At 39.9% G+C, this 17,873-nt stretch overlaps 1 long non-coding RNA gene across 1 annotated transcript in view; it reads right to left on the bottom strand.

Moving 5' to 3' along the window:
* The window catches only part of LOC119142942, a 32,766-nt gene that overhangs the window by 12,948 nt on the left and 1,945 nt on the right, over window positions 1-17,873 (bottom strand). Inside the window, exon 2 of the long non-coding RNA XR_005102517.1 lies at window positions 13,383-13,536. This is a non-coding gene — a long non-coding RNA (uncharacterized LOC119142942). The remainder of the gene's footprint in view (window positions 1-13,382; window positions 13,537-17,873) is intronic.

Genomic DNA, 17,873 nt, shown 5'->3' with positions numbered 1-17,873 from the left:
GCCTGAGTGATACAGCCAACATGTGCGTCAACAAAACCCGGCGCCGCTGGTGGGTTCCTTTGTTTAATCTTCTTCCAGCAAACAAAAAGTGACTTGGCTTCAAAACAATGGGAGGGAGGGAGAAAAATAAGGGGAGAGGGTGCTACTGAAAGATTTAGTTAAAGTCTATTCTTCTCTGGTATTTCTCAGAGTAGGGGTCAATGGTTTAAGTACAACAGGCTTGATTCACCGCCTAGATGAAGCAGATGGGGCAGATCACCAGGCAGCAGCTTCCAAATAAAAGCTGCGGAGGGCAGCTTTAACTTTTCTCGCAAACCAAAGGGCCATTACAATAGTGAGAAAGTGGGACCTGACCCTACCCACCCTTCACTTCCATCTGCTCCGGAGAATTCTTTGTACAGCATTTGGGTCGGAAGGGCCACCTGAACCAGCCCTCTCCTCCTCTGCCAGTGGCCTGGAGATCCAGTACAGGAACTGGCAGACAGTCTTCCTGCACAGGGGAGTACAGTGATTGGCTAAGTCTTATACTCTCACCTGGAGCCCACACTATACCGCAAAATGAGGTGCTGCATCTACAAATCACAAAAGACGCTCTTGCCTAAAAGAGGAGACAGACTAAGCATGAAACTAGAGTCATGCGTGGGAACACAGATATTGATAGGAAAACACAAAGGAAGAGTGAGCTGCCATTGTCCAGAACTGTGCTCAGGAGCCAGCTGCTTGATTGCCTCTACGTGTGCCGCAGGCATCGTGATGCTTTCAAAGCAGCGCATGAGGTCAGTTCACAGACATGTGCTGGGAGTTCCTCCCAAGAGAAATCTTGAGTGAAAGGATGGAAGTGTTTATTTGGAAGTGTGATAAGTGGGCAGTAACTGTGGTTTCATGGGACAATTAAATGCAAGAGTCAACATACTGGCAGTGCTGATAGGTCAAGTAGGAATAGACAGTGAAGAACCAGGAAAATGGAAACAAGCAGTTTATATCAGTTGCAATATAGCAACCAAGACGGGAACCAGAAGAGAGAAGCAAAAAGTCAAGCTGCAGTATAAAAGAATTAATTTTTCAGCAGAAGTAAAAATGTATCTCCGTGGCACTCAGCTTTCCATGATTTGACTGTGATGCTTGCACAATTATTATCCAAGACTCCTTTCCCTTCTCAAGTCTGGAGTAGACCCTAAGAAATCCCTCAGTGACCCCATAAAAGGCGTACCTGGAGTTAACATACACAGACAGCTACTTCTGATTGAAGTTTTTAGCATCAGTAGTCTCTGAGCATCACTATTAGTCTACAGACAAGTCTATGTTATGTACCTTTTCTAGATTTTTAGACCCTGACTCTGAGCTACTAGCACCCCATGTTGTTTCCCAAGCTTTTCTAAAGCTTGACTTATGAGTATGCATAGGCATAACAACATGCAGATCTGATGAAAGGGTACTGTACAGATTTTTGTCCCTTGTACAGAAAAGTGTGAATACATTTTTCCATGTTTCTTTGGGCACATATATTATCAGACAGATAGACAAAGAAATAAATCATTCCACATACTGTATGTCCAGAATATTCCACTGTCAGTAGTTATCTGCATTCCTGTAGTAATATTAATTTTTTTATTTGATGACTCATAATCTTTTCAGTTCTTTCACACCATCATCCGTTTGTTTCTCGATTCTCTGAACAAGCACAGCATAACTGATGTTGGTAAGTCCAACATCTACCATTGCCTTTGCTTTCAGCCATGAAATTTCCTAGACATGAAACCAAAGCACTCTTCTGCACACGCTGAACAGCTTTGCTCTCATACATCACAAGCTAAGCAGTTTGTTCCCACATAGTTTGGTGCTCTACTAATCCAGAAGAAAACTGCACTCACCCAAGACCAAAAGGATTCTAATTTGGGACTTCTTTTTTCCATGGGAATTATATATGGACCAGACTACAGATATTCAGCCACAGTGTAGAAAAAGTGCAACCAACATATACAGGCCAGGAAAAGAGAACAATGACGGAGGAGTCTAATTCTGTGCCCCAGGGACAAGAGGGATTCCATGACCAGGCAAAGTAATTATTTCTGTCTTCTGCCCTGCCTGTGCACCTTATCATCAGTTCGTAATTCTTCAATTATCCCTGGATTGCTGTGATGAAACCTTGACTATTTTGACTTCAATTACTTTGAAGAACTGGGTCAGAATGCATGTGTGACAGATAACAAGGCGTAACAATAAAAGCAATAAAAAATGCAGAAGGCGCTAGTTGTGCAATATAGTGCCATTAACATATCACACCAGAAATCTTACTTTTGGAATTTCCTAAGGTAATTTTAACCATAGAGTCTTCACATTACATTAAAAGTCCTCCTTGTATAACACCCAGGGTCGGGTCAGCAAGTGTAGCAGGAATTGAAACGTGGGCTTCTGGGTTTAGTTAATCTCCGCTGTCTGACCTTAAAGATGGCAGTCAGGAGAGGCACAGAGTGCCGGCGTGGGCTACAGCAGCATAGCCTTTCCTTGTTTGCTACTCACACCCTTATTTTCACAGGAGAAAAGGAAGATCAACAGGCCTGAAGGAAATTGGATATAAGTGTTCCTGGACTCAAAATAAAATAATAAGACTTATTTTGAGTATTAAGACACATATGTATACACGGGGGTTGAGAGTGAGGAAAAGAAAAATACTCAGCATGAGTGTTAAGGAGAGAAAAACCGTGTCTGCTTTGACGGTTAGTATTTGGTGCCCTCTTCTGCACCCATACATATTTTTAAAGTTCTTTAGAATCAGGAGAAGAGCATCTGTCTGTCGTCCATTTCTACATAGCAGTGCTTTGCTGCTAAGGGCAAGGGGTCATCCTAGCAGATGTCAGCCATCGTGGTGATGGGAAAAGCAGAATCTTTTTTTAGGTGAGAGGAATGACTTTGTTAATAGAGAATAGAAGGCTGTGAATAGAAATTAAAAAATATTTAACTGAGATTTCATTTATGACATCTAAATTATTATATTAATAGAAGTACACTGTATTTTGATTGTGACTGAATAAGAAACATACCATGTATATAAGGTATATAATCAGTTTAATCACATGCTGATCCCAGGACAATCTCATCCCAACATTTTATGAAATTACAAATAACATATAGTGCACACAATTCTTCATAGTAATTTAAATGTCACTTTGCTAAATGAACTTGAAGACAGATTTGCATTTCTTGAATGCAGAATCATTTCAATATTAATTTCTATTTTTTCCATTACCAAAAGATAATTTTATGCTAGAATTTCAAATACTTAAATCCAAAAGGTTCACTAATTCTGCTCTTAGCTTTTGAGTTTCAGCAGTACCAAATTCAATTGGAAAGCTTGTTAACTACCTTTATCTTTCTACCTTGAACTTTTATCTGCAGATGCACAAAGCATTGCAAATGTCTTACAGCAGTTCTCTACCAGTCTGCCACAGTCTGAGCAGCTCTTGTTTTCTGCAGGATTATTCATTTTTTTGAAAAGGGATGATACAGAGGTTATCATTGTGCCAGCTCATAGCTCCTCCACTGAGAACTGAAGAGAGCAATATCTAAATCATAGATGTTGTTAAGATCATGACAAGCCTCAGGTTCCCGTATGGCAGTCCACCTGAACTCCTGACCCAGGGCAGGGTTGCTCAGAAACATCATCTGAGCAAGAAGCAGAAGACTGCGGTCTGGTTTTACCCTTCCAGGTATGTCTCTGTTCCTGTTTATTGCTGGTTGACTTCATGCGAAGAAATCCATTTGACATTTTAAGATTTACTTTCTTGGATACATAGGTTTGAGCAGCTGCTGCTAACCTCCCCTACAGTTTTGAAGCCAGTTTGTTTTCAGTCAAGCTAAACCTTAGAGCCAAAACTGTCAAACTTGGGTGACTACATCAACATAGAGACATGAAAGCAATTGGCCAGATTTTTGAGGATGAAAAACATTCAGAGTTTGCATCAACTCAGCACCTCCAAAACTCACGCCATTCATTTAAGTGATTCCTATTTGGAAAGGCTGGCTAGTATTTTCAATTTCCTTCAACAATGAACTGCCATGCTTACTAATCTGTCCTGCAAACTGTTACCTTCTTCCATTTTTTTAACTTTGGGGAAGGGAAGATAAGTCTTTAATGTAATTACTAAGTTTTATACGTATGTCAGAGGATAGGTAGAACGGGGTATGTCATAGAACAAGGCTCAGGAAAATATGTAGACTGCCACTCTGAGCAGACACATGACCTCAAAAGCACGTGCAGACACGCTGCACCCAGGGAGCTCATCCCAAATCTGACATATTATTGTCGCTAAGCAGATACTAGAAGATCTGCATCTTATTGTGCGGGAGTGCAAATCCCAAATGAAGGAACGTCTCTGCAAAGCTAACTTTAGCTTAAATGTTGCCCAAGTTTAACTCATACATAGGATCCTAACTTCAGCATGGTGAAGCCTGTAGCTAACTGGCTGGCCCACTAATGGATGCAGTCTGACAATTGATCTCCCTGTAGCAGGGACATATGTTTGCTCCGTGGGAAAACTTCAAGGATATACAGTCCTTCAGTGCCTTCTGCTCATCTAAAGAGGTCACCCTTTTCTTATAAGCAATTAATCGGGGATGTTTTGGTTTTTTCCTGTTTTCCAGCTTGCTCCAGTAAAGATACCCATAGGATGTCCATCCACAACTCTCAGTATTACATACAAGCATAGTGTGGGCAAAACAAACTTAAGCGTTATTTCAGAGTGTGGTTACTTTCATGCAAACAGAGCTAATACAAACACTGTAATTCAAGCACGGATAATTCATGTTAACTCTTCACTGAAGACACATCCATCAGTGGTACACAGAAAGTGATTTTATCCTTGCTTTGTTTTCACTTAGGTTGCTAATTAAGAGAAGTTAATCTAAACAAGTTTGAACTGGACTCAAAGTATCAGCCTCAGGGATTTTTTTTTCTTGTTTACATAGATCAAATACAATTAATTGATGTAGACTTTTGTAATTTTTCTGGTGACGACAAGATCAAGTGCAGTAGCAAACGAGCAAAGACTGCAAAAATGGGTTCCAAAGCTTACTGCACCTCACTTTGTGGCGTCTTACACTTTTGTATCATATGACTACTTACAGCTAAGTGGAGCTGGCCATCCAACAAAGGGACCAGTCAGGTCACTGAAATATGGAGTTGCCCTTTGCTTGTATTTGGATAATTCTGATGGATAAAATGTTGTTCAACATTACTCTGGAATGACATCAAACATTTTGCCTCCATACACAAAAAATTGCAGTCTAGACCGAGAGGAGGTTTTCAGCATCCTTGTTTTCTTCTCAATTTTGCAGAAAATTCTCTTCGAATTCATTATTAAATAAAGGCATTTAAAAAAACTAAACCAAACCTGCACTTTAAACTCAAAGAAGGATGAAGCACCAGTGGAAAGAGGAAAGAGATTTTCTTCCTTTTACTGCCGTACCTACAGTTTTTGAAGGTGATTAACTGTTGTATGCTCTAATATTAAAAGGATTTTTTAAAAGGCATTTTATTGGGAGGATTCCTGATTTAAAGAGGTGCTTCAGGAAGTAATCAGCTGTTTTACTATCCTGTTTAGATAGCTACCTCTCTGCCACTGTAAGCTCTAGTAATATTCGTATCAGTATAAGCAATGTTATGGCACACAGTCTCAGGATAAACTGTGTGGAAAGTGGCTTCTAACACTGAATCATCTACATAGCAAAAATATATGCCATTAATAGAATATACTTAGAAAGACAACAAACAAATATCACAGGTAGGCTGCCTAGGAGAAACAGGCTTTATCACTATGTCATCATCATATTCCTCCAACCTAATATAACAAAAATAACTTTGATCAGTCTGTTAAGAACATGATTTCAGAATAAAAACACTTGGATCTCTTTTTTCAGCGTCAGTCTATGAACATCAGATCAACTGCTTCAGCCTTTAAACTGCTTGCCTCATGTCACACTGCATCAACCAAAACAAGCAGAGGAGCTTTTGCTAGAAGTCTCTTGTTTAAAAAGGACTCTTGCAGGGGGTGAATTTCAGAGGAGCTTCCCCGAGCCTGGAAAATGTTCCCTGTACCAATGAGTTTATCCAGGGGTTTTTTTTTTTTTGTTTGAGTCTGTCCATGCAGATTTCAGAAGCCAGTTGTTCTACCAGGCTTGACAACAAGGCTCTGAAAAACCCCACTTTTAACTCTAAACATCACCTAATACATCCAGAACCTAAAAACTCCAGCAATGTCCTCAGTTCAAAGGTCATGAGGAAACCACTGTGACCTGCTACTTAAGGCAGCTCAGCACCAATCAAAACACCATTGGTTCCTGAGGAGAAACAGCTTAATTAATCTAATTCTGAATCGATAGTATTCTGCTTAAATATACTGATAAAAGGATTGAGCCCAAGAGCCAAAGTGTTGAGTAGTTGTATCCTGAGAAAATAACTCAGATCTTACCTGAATAGGATGACTCTGGAAGTGTGTGCTGCCACCTGGCTCCTCAGAGATCAGGGCAAATCTCACCTCACCCAGTGTCAACCACCTCTGCACCTCAAGGGAAAGAGTCACCCCTTCTAAGCCCAGGCCATTAGCCTGCAGCATGAGGAGAATATCTCCCAGCAAAGGCAATATTTGCACAGGGACCTCAGGGTCATCGTGAAAGGGTATCTAGTCAGTAGAGGTTTTCTCCTAAATATGCCTGAAGACAGGGCATAAAAGATCACACGCCTTGCTCTATGTCTACTTCAGCAGAGGGCAGGAGAGAAGTGGGCAGAAGGCCAGGAAGGTCTGGACTGGGATGGAGAAGGAAGGAAAGAGTGCCTGAGGGAACTAGACAAGGAAGCACTGCTCTTTGCCATGCAGACCACAGGACCACACTTGGTGGGTTTGGTTTTGCCAGTACTCATCCCCTAGCAGAGCAGCAGGCAACTTAAACCTCGGCTGCATTTTGGGGCTGAAGCAATGTCAGGTTATGCCACAGTGCCTCGCTACACTGCATGCAGTCCTGATGGGTTCACCTGAGACCTGCTACACTGTTCTGGAAGCTGCTACTTGCTTCAGTGATGCAAGTGATTCTTGGGACTCTGTTACTGAGCCATATACACACACACACACACAGACACACACAGAGTATATATACAGGCTGTATACTAATAAATTAAACAGTGTCAGGGAAAGTTCCTGGGCAGGGGAAGTCCATCAGCTATACTACAAAATTACACTGTTAGAATACTTTCAGGCACAGCTTTGGTCTGTGCCAAATAGGACTTTGCCAAGCATAGTTCAAGAGTTAGTGCAGCCCTGGCACCACTTCCAGCAGGTGGTTTGGATGTGGTTGCCCTTTGCTGAAGGGTAAGAACCAGTTGCAAGCCAATTTGTGACAGTTGGCCTCAACGCCAGAACAGGGCCCCAGGATGCTTTGCCTACCACCAAACACAGCCTTACGCCTGCCAACTGAAGACATACTCGGCCTCTGCAGAAATTCAGGACCAGATGTGAGACGTTGTTCCCCAAAGGTCTGGAGACACTGACAGAGTGGATGGTGAGCCAGAACACTTCACTCAGAACTCCAGGGCACTCTCTGACATGTCTCTGGAGAGCAATACCTCATGCATGTGTGCTGCTATTAGCCTGAGTTACATTTGAGTGAGGTAAGTATTCCTTTTGGTGGCTACGAGAAATGGAAATGGAAGCATCACAGAGCATGGGACTGCTGCTGTTGTAGGCAATATGAAAATTAAAAGGATTACACATCTTTCCACTTAGGTGTTCATTTCCATAGTTGTAATTTTCAGATGAGAGGGTATGTCCTGCTGCAGTCCCAGTAAACAAATATATGACTGTTAATAAATTTATAAATAAATATATACTGTGGCCCATATAAAGTACAAATCATGTGCCTTACTACTATGCAATAAACCTCCTGGATTGCTTTAATTTAATTAATCAATGCATAGGAAGATTTTTATTTTAACATCAACTCACTCCTTAACTATTAGAGCTCACTCCCTGGAGAGAAATATCCCCAGTTATCTTAATTACTATATAGTTCAGCCTCTGCAAATTTTACACCATACATTTAACTTTTGGTTTCATAAAATGTGAAGTGCAAAGTACGCACTATGTGCCTCCCCACACAACTTTACAGTAGCATTACCTACTTCCTAGCTTTGCACACTTTTTGTACTTCTGACATGGAATTACACAAACACTAGCCATTCTTTGTTACCAAAGTAAGGGAAAGCATTTGTTTGCTTTAAAAACACTTGCTATAAACCACTCCTCCATTGTGGTAGCCATTCAAAAACCGCACACTCAATTCTTAGAAAAATTCCCAGCAAAATTCCTGAAATCATCACAACAGGTCAGTTTGTGAACCTTTCTTTCAGGGCTGACGTATAAAACTTCTCAGACAAAACTCTTCTGTCTATAGATAGATTAATTCAACTTGCCTGACTTTCTTCTCATTTATTTTTAAGAGGTAGGAGCTACCCCTGTTAGAATGGTACTGACATACTAGGACTGTAGGACTGCTCCCAGCAATAGCAATGTATTAGATAATTTCCAAGAAAGAATGGTTTCTCTGCAGCTTCTAAGTGGCAGCCTGATTGGCAAATTAGTTATTCAAGAGATTCACTTTCCGAATATACTTGTTCTCCTATTTTTTCTTTCAGAAGTCTTTCTAGATGTTTACTTGAGGAAAGATCAGGATAGATCATTGCTTGAAACTTGAAGATAACCTTGCCACTTGAAACATTGCATTGCATTTTTTAATTAAATACAATTTATCTGTATCCGGTACTTTTGATATTAGATGCTTTGAAGCCCTGGTTAAGCAACCTGAGGATGTATTCAAGAAACTGTTTCTGTGCATTTATGAATAAGAGCTTTTATTATCAGTCTTCTTTATTTAGGTGTTTTGGATACACACCATAGCTTCCTTCCTGCCACAGGCTTCTGTCCCACCATCATCATCTGTTTATTTTTACTCCTAAATGCATATTTGGAATTGTGACCTAAGAGAAAGCCTATTTTGTTAACGTGCTTCTCTGTTCTACTTCACTCAGTTATATTCCTTTTATTTCTGTATCTTCACCTTCATTTATTTATATATTGACTTAGAAATTCTTTAAATCTTAACAAAGAGAAAAAACAGACATTGGTTTGTGTTAGAACTACTCATAATGTACTATACATACCATTGCAATAAAATATATTTAAAAATCAGATTTTGATCTAAATCACAAAAATCTACCATAAATAGGGCCATAACAGCTTGTTAGCAGACAGTGAGAATATTGCTGTGGCACAAAGGTTTCTAGGTTTTTCCAAAGACAAATTAAACAATGAGATAGTGGTATTAAAAGGAAGAATCTTCAGACATGGAATATGGACGAAGGTTCAAGAACATGGATTTGCCTGCAGCTACTCAAAATATTATCATATTCCAACAGTAATGTTTTTATAGATTAAAATCGTAAGGATAACTGGCAGTCTAAGGAGAAGTTATTTAGAGAAGATAACCATCTTATAAAATTGGTTTTGATTCTTTGAAACATTTGGCTTCCATCTGCTACAAATTATAAAGCAAGCACAGAATAGGTACAAAAGAGAGAATATTAATTACTCTTTTTATTCTTGTCTTTGATTTATGGATATGAGCTTACTCGTGTTAGCATAAATGAATGCTATATATGTTGGTGTAATGATCATATTTAAGTAGAAATAAGACACTTCCCTGTCCACTCCATTTTTTTGGGTCAGTTTGTTCAGACATCTTTACTAGGGTTCAAAGAGGCTGCAAGCTGCATATACATAACTTCAAAGTGTAAATCAATTACTTACTGGCCAGCACCCACAAAAGGTTGCTAGAGCTTAACACTTAAACAGTAGTGTGCTTGCCACCCTGACAAGCCACCTGATGACTCTCTGCTGGCCAGACAGGCATCAGTTGTGGGGGGAAAGGCTGATTTCCAGGGCTCCTGAGGATGGTCCCTCAGTGTGGCAGAGATGCCATCTTCTACTGCAAGCTGAAAGTCCGTAGCCTGAAAAAGTTCCATAAGCTGATCCTGGAAATGCTTAGGATGTGGTTTTGAAATCTCTTCTTGAATTCACCTCTTGAAATGGTGTGCATCGCATTAATAGTGTGCGCCATTAAAGGCAACAGCTTTGTTTACTAGGTGAGAAGCTCTTTAAAGAAATATGGCAGTCTTTGCTCAGTTCTGAAATGAATTTCAACAGAATTTCAAGTTCTAAAATGAATTTCAAGAGAACAGAATCTCCCCATTTTTGCAAGTATGTTCAGTCAATTATTCTCTGCCTTCATTAATGGTATCTGTTTTTCTCAGGGGAGATAACTGTTCTTCAGCTTCTGTTCGCAATTCCAATGCTTCAGGTTCAAAAAAATGCAGTTTTTAATGTTCAATTTTATTATAATCTTCCACTCTACATTTCTGTTAATTTGCTTCACTGACCTTAAACTTAACTTCTGAAGATTCCTAAATCTTACCTTTTTTCTGAATACCATATTTACTACCAGTAACAGCAGTGCCATTACTCAGTGAGAGTGACAAGTTGTTCTGTGTATTCTAACAGCTAAAACACATACATTACCATCATCTAGAACTCAACCTTAACTGAGAGACTTACCAAATATTGCAAAGAAGGTCTGAGAGTTTGTTAAGGTCCTCTAATATTTGAAAAGAGAACAATCATTCAGATATGTTGATTCATTTTGCCAGATTTGTTCTACTACTGGAGTGAAGAAGGGAAATATTTATCATCTAATTTCCAGTGTGAACATGAGAAGATGAAAATTTGCTTTCTCTTAAGAATTTCAAACAATTCCAATTTTGTACATCAAGTATTTGCATTAATCTGAGAAGAAGACTAATGTGTGTTTGTGAATATTCTCAAAATAATTGGAATGTGCTTGACTATTACATACTGGCAGAGTATAAAAACCTCTTTAAATAGACCTAAATAAACAATTTAAAGTAACAATTAACATATAATTTGCAGAAAATTTAAAAGGGAAAAAGGTAAAATAAATTTTGTTTTCAGAACCCTGGTCTTCATTGCGAGGCCAACTGTTTGCAGGCTCCAATAAGGTGTTTACAAAGTGACCTGAGTACGATCCTGAGTGCACTTTAGCAAGTAATTCCTCATTTAATTTCATGTTCTTCAGTGTATAGTCCATTGTTTGAAATGGCACTGAGACAAATCCCTCACCAGAAAGATTTATTTATAAGTAACGTACACATCTGTAATTCTTAAAACACTCTATCAGTTTGACTAAGAGAGATCATTATCAGGTCAAGATGAAGGAATAGCCTTGACAAGATAGGAGGGAAAATGTCCGTATCAAGACAAGAATAATAGCCCTATCAAGAAAAGTGGTAGGAAAAGGATAGATCCAGGCATGTAAGGAATATCTCTGCCAGCTGTATCTCTCAATCCTTTACTTTGATGTCAAGAAAAAGTAGTTCTAATTCAGGAACAATAACCAAATACCTAACCATGAAGGAACTCCTTCAATATTATTCACAGGAGTGAAGTTACTCGTTTGTTTGAGCATTTTCAGAATCAGAGCTTTTATGACAAATGCATCTAAACCCAGTATTTTCCCCCTGAAGACTGACAACATTAGCAGTTTGTCAGGAAAGTACATTTAAAAATAAAAGTAACCTTTCTTAATCGTTCTGCTGTTTAGACCTCACACACGCAATGATACTTGTCTGTAATGGGATTGAAGTCCTGCTCTTAACAGTTGCTGGTCCCAGAACTGCTAAACACATGGTCACCTTTTGTTCTCCTATTTTAGCAGAATGAAAATCCAAGGAAAATGAACATATAAAAGCTACCTAGCCAGGACCTGATCCAGCAGCCACAAGATCAGAGTCATACATTCCACAGACTCAGGCAAATCCAATCAGTAAGGTCAAGCCTGTATAGGCAGATGAGTAAAGTATGGAGCTATCCCTGAAGCATATGAAAGAGCAAAACACCAAATGATGTCAGCTATTGCAGACAAGTAAGTAAACTTGCCTTCAAGTTCTGTTTCAGTGCTAGATTTATAAGAATGTAGAGGAAAGAGTACTGATAGGAGAGTCACACAGACATACAGAAGGGAGGCAAAGAAAAAAAATGTCTATCCTATTGATCCCACAAGAGTTACATGTAATTGGCTCCTCTACACTTTTATTTTTAGTGTATGAAACTGCATTTTTAAATTTTGAATAGTATCATATTTTCCCTGACAACTCCACTCTAAAGAAGATCTTTTTCTGAAGGTTCCTTGCATTAAAAAAATGTGTATCTCTTTCCGTATTTGCTCAGAACCTCTAGATTCCAACAGAAACTTTTGATGAAATTCCTGTTTGATTCTCTTTTTTTAATGTATCCGGAAGACTGGAAAACTAGCAAACACATCCCAAGGGACAGTGAAGTCCTCTGCCAAGAGATATTTAACAAGCTTTTTTATTTTGCCTTGCTTTTACTTAAGTAAATTGAAATAATTTAATATGATCTGTTTTAATCACATTGTATATATATCTAAGCACATATTGACCTTTCCATATACCTTTATAAATGACTGAGAAGGCTTGGCCAAAGAGACTACATGTCTGGCATCCTTTAAAATAAGCTGGAGCCTACTTACCTCCATAAGGTTCACAATAATTTGCTGCCAGCCAACCATGTCCAGCTGGATTGTGGCAGCACGTTATAAATGACACGACTTGTGTCATCAATAAGTAAGTACATCTGTCAGTTTGTGACTATGCTTAGAGAAGTTGGAGATTCCTTCTCTTTTTTTCCTCCGAAATCTGCAAACTTTCTCTCCCCTGTTTTGCCTCCCTTTTTGAAACAGAACTATCATAATCTGAGCAATACAGTTGTTTGCTGCAGATGTTCAAATTTAGGCTGACATGCAGTATTAGATTCTCACATGTAAGGAGGTGATGATTCAGGCAGTTTCTACTGATACTTATAATAATCTTAATTATGTGTGCTATTTCACAAGTTAGCTCCAGACTGCATCATTTGCCCTCTTAAGCGCTTTCTTTCATGATTGAAAATGGCAGAGCAAGAGATGTCAAAACAGAGACTGCTTTTCTACCTGCAGGTCAGATGGTTGAGAAAAGAAAGCATTCAATAGCATTTCCTATTCTTCTAAGGATTATTTCTCACAGTTGCAACTTGGCCCAAAGTGGTCAGTGGTTGACAGGCTCTCCAGGCTAGCATAAAACGCCTGGAGGCGGAACTATTTTCCAGGCACCAGCCTAGTTCTTGGAGAGCAGAGCACTACTTCTGCATTCAGGTTAGCTCTTCTTGCAATGATGTTCAAATGCTAAAGAAGCTTCCTGTGCTTACCTCCCCCTCCAACCATACCCACACAGGACTGCTGTGGACTAAGCTCTTCTTCTTGTGCAGTAGAACAACAGGAAGGGATCTTTTCCAGGTGTCACACTGACTGGGTCTTCAGGTATTGGCACTCACAGGGTAGACTGTAGGTAGTGCCTCATTGCTGCAATAAGATAAAAACCAAAAAGAATGATCAATTCTTTTCTCAGAACATCGGGGGAAGACATCTGTATTATGTTAGATACTTGGTTTTGCTGGGCGCTTTATAGTCTTGACATAGATTCAATACAGGCACATGAATTTCTTGTTTCTGTAAAGAGTCCTACAGCAAGAAACTGCAGATTATTATTTGAATATAATGGTCAGAAAGTAACAGCAGTACTTGGTGGGTTTTTTTTTCTTAATCCAGATTCTATTTGTCATTCTCTTTCCTTTTTATTTCTGTGAAAGATGCACCGTATGTATTTCTTTAGACCACCTGTGGAAGCCCTGATGACTCAGAAGCTTCAGCTGCTATGGCTGTTTTAAAACCTGAAATCTTTTAAGTCATACTTTCTTGTGTTTCATTATTCACAGACTGGTTCAAAGCCTGCTAAAGTTAAAGATTCCTTTTCAGCTCTCAATTGGCTAGTATTTTGGTCATAATTTTCATTTTAAGGGAAGAAGAAATTTAATTCTGAATAACCATTCTGTCCTCTTTAGAGCATCTCCAAGAAGTATGGAAAAGTGTTAGGTGCTGGATCTGCCATTTCCTGAGCTCCAAAGACACAGAGAGGACCACTTTTATTCTTTAACTTTATAGCTCCCATCCAGCTTTCAGCACATGAACGCAGTCTCCTGCCAGAGTAGCTTGTGGCCAAGGTGACTACATCCTTAACAACGGGCCTCCTCAGCAGGAGTAACTTAGTGTCTGGGACCACAGCACTCTACGGGATAGTGCTTAGTCATTGACTGTCAGGCACCCTGCATGAATTTTAATCCAGCAGGAAAGACATGAGGCCACAGGAAGGTGCATCCCAGCCTTAAAACCAAAATGGAGCTTGCAGTCTGACAAAGATACAGATGGAGTTCACAACCTCCAGCAGCATCCATAAACTGTACGTTGCCAAACTCCATGCATTGTCCCAGGAGGGCACGCTCTGAGATGTATTTTTGTTATCTGCAAGGTAGACAGGACTTACAGTGTCTACTCTCTATCTAAACATGAATCTTGGGAAGAACACACATTTTGAAAAACTACTTTTTTCCTCTATTTATTCTGAATATATGTATGTCTCAAGTACTTAGAAAAAATCAATAATGAAAAGTTTATAAATCTGAACAGGTTCAGTAATGGGAATAGCAATAAATTTCCTTCTGTGTGATGAAGAGATAAAACTACTACCGCTTTGTGTCTATGGATGGAGGAGATAATTTGTATTTCTGGTTCTATTTTTGGCTGTTCCAAGCAGCCCTGCCATACAGGGAAGGTGGCCCTAATCAGTGCTGATGTGACTCCATCAAGGTCACTCCATCTCTAGGCCAGACCTTAGGCCGCTTTGACTTAGCAGTATAGGCACAGCTTCTGGATATAATGTCAGCTCTGACTCAAAGTTGCTGCTAGAATCAGTAATGACATTAGTCTTAATTATACAGATACAAAAAAGTCTGATGCAAACCCTAGCGTAAAGAACAGCTTAAAATGATTCTATTATTGAAATACTGAATCAGCAATAGCAACAGAGATAAACATATGGAGGCAAAGCGTATGGTAGACAAATGACAAAGACACATTACATAGTCTAAAAGCACTTGCCAACTAAAAATAGGCCCAGACACTGCACTTGGATCTCTTTGGGCTGACTCTGGCATCCATGTGGAATAAAACTATCTTCAGATGCCTCCACATTACAACCATACAAGTTCTCTTTCTTTCTGTTTGTAAATTCAATGGGGGTTACTTGACCACATAAATTATGGCAGAGCTGGAATATAATACTGCAGAAAAGAATGCTCCCCAAAATGCCTTGCAGTGCTCAATGATAGCCGTAAGCTGTGGAAAACTCCCCCAACCAACGACCCTCAGACTGTGAAGAAAAGACAAAACAGATGCACGGCTGTGATCCAAAGTACAGTGAAGAACTGGGTAACATCTTCCTTCATGGAGAAGGAAAGCTGTAGGAAGGAACAAAACAGGGGGCACTGCTTTACAAGCAAAGATCTCTGGCTATTTTTGATTTATCTTTACCAACTCTGTGCTCAATCCAAAGCCAAAGCACTTAACTATAAAACGAAATATGATACCTCTGTATTTGGTGTTGTCATGTAAATTTGTTTTAATTTTATATTTGATAAATACTGTTGGAATAAAAAATCTCTCTCACAGCAGAATTGGTTGACAGCCCCCTAAGTGCTGTGCCTTTTATAGTGTATCATAATTGACAACCCTTAGGTAGCTAGAGTATGCAGTCTATGAAATGGAGCGTGCTTGCTCTACGTTTGAAGAAAAGTAGGTGCAATGAAATGGTTCTTATTACTAGCTTTTTAAAACAAAATTTATGTGTGTGCTTTTACGAAAGCATGACTTCTGGATATATCAGCCTCAAGCCTTTCAATAGTGATGAAAAAGATCAATGCAGAACAATTTCTATGTCAAAAAGCACACACAAGCCATAAAGTATATATAAATTACTTAACTGGAACAGAGTTAAAATACTGCTGAATTCTCCACATTTTTAACATGCATTTTGTTTTTCCCAAACACATACTGATCAGCTTCTGAAACACAAAGCTTTTTGTCAAGCCACCCTTCTCCAGTGCTCTCCCTAGCCAAGAACTCGTTTGTTGTTGAACACTGGACTCAGGTGTTCCTAAATTTTTCTGGGTCTAACGAGAATCCGGACAATGCCCCTGGCTAGGCTTTGAGTAATGTTCTCAGCATGTGGATGCTCTGCCTAGCATCCTCAGGCTCTGCCACCCAACCACGCAGTCCCTGGACAAGCACTGGTGATTGCTGTCCCTTTTTTTGGCACAGGTGCCCCAGAACGTCAGCCAAAATACTTACAGCCTGAGGAAGAAAGGCACAGGGGAAACAGAACAGAGAATAGTTTATAAGAATAAGTTTAGTTCAGAATTCAAAACCAAATGTACTCTTTTATTTCTGTTTAGGGAAAACCCTGAAAAACGTAGGCATCTCTTCAGAAGTGGATTTAATTATGGCATCCTGAGAAGTTTTAACTTTCCTACAACTATGTGCTTTGTCTTCTGGTTCACGGAGTCCCACCCTCTCGGCTGCTGGTTAGCTTGTTCTGTCGCATGGCAGCAGATCCTGCTAGATTCTCCATGAAGTCCTTGCCCTCTTCTCCTGTGCCAGTTTTTTGTATGTGGAAGCCTAAGATACTGCCTTCAGCTCACTGCAGGTCAGAAGACTTTATCAGGGAAACACCTCTGTACATTTGCCCTGCCTTTCCACTCTTCTGTAAGCACCTATCATTAGCCACTGGTAGAATGAAGCCATCACACTCAATGGACCTTTGGTCTGACCCAGTACTGCCATCCTTGCCACCTTCTTGTCTGCATCTATGGGGCAGTGAGCTGGAGATACATCTCCATCAGTGCCACTGGGATACCTGTTCCTCAGGCAACTGGTTTTCACATTACCCATACCAGTAACCTGAACTCATGCTATCTACAAATCTACATTACGAAAGGATACCCAAAATCTCGCTGCAGGACTGTCCGCATGTAGGCTGGTAATGTAAGCAATCAGCAAATTTGGACTGAAGCTCAGCCTTAGGTTTGTGTTCAAGAATTTGCATATACTACAGATGTGCCCCTCAGGCTGTCCCCTGACCGATGCACATGGCAGGCTCAGCCTGGTTTCCTTATTTCACATTCAGTGACTTTTCATTTCAGAAACCTCAGGGCCCACACAAAAGCACCATTTTCTTAATGTCAGGCCATCCCTCAAAGACAGCACTCCAAAACTTTTATCATCCCAAATTATATGCTTACCCTCATTACCTAAGTCTTAAAACAAAAGCAGGTAATGTGCTGCAGGCAACAGTCCCCAGTATGTGATTGCATAGAGCACAACGAACAAGTTGCATGACTATATGGATAATTAGGTTCACAATTTGAGCAGATCCCCAGAGCTGAATGTTGCCCAGCTGGGCTCAAAAAGAACATTCCTGCCACACAAGAGACTAAAGATCCACAGAGGGCTTAGCAAAGCACTGGGGTAGTTTGCATGGATTAGGTAAGCATCTACTGTCTGTCAACTAAATGCAGAGATAGAAAACGTCCTTTGGAGTTAATCTTGGGGTAAGTAGATTAAACACGGTTTTCTTGCATTTCCCTCCACCTCTGTCTCAAACTTCTGACAGAGATACGGGATGCAGGTGGTTGAGCATGTAAATAACTTCCGTTCATTTTTATCTTACCTTGGCTTGTGCTAAAACCTGATTTTGAACTGGCAAACCCAGATTCCTGCCACTTGAGCAGAAGTGGCAATCTTTCCAC

This window comes from Falco rusticolus, chromosome 2, assembly GCF_015220075.1.
Source record: "Falco rusticolus isolate bFalRus1 chromosome 2, bFalRus1.pri, whole genome shotgun sequence".
In the NCBI taxonomy this organism is placed as follows: Eukaryota; Metazoa; Chordata; class Aves; order Falconiformes; family Falconidae; genus Falco; species Falco rusticolus.
This window is presented reverse-complemented; position numbering and strand designations above follow the sequence as displayed.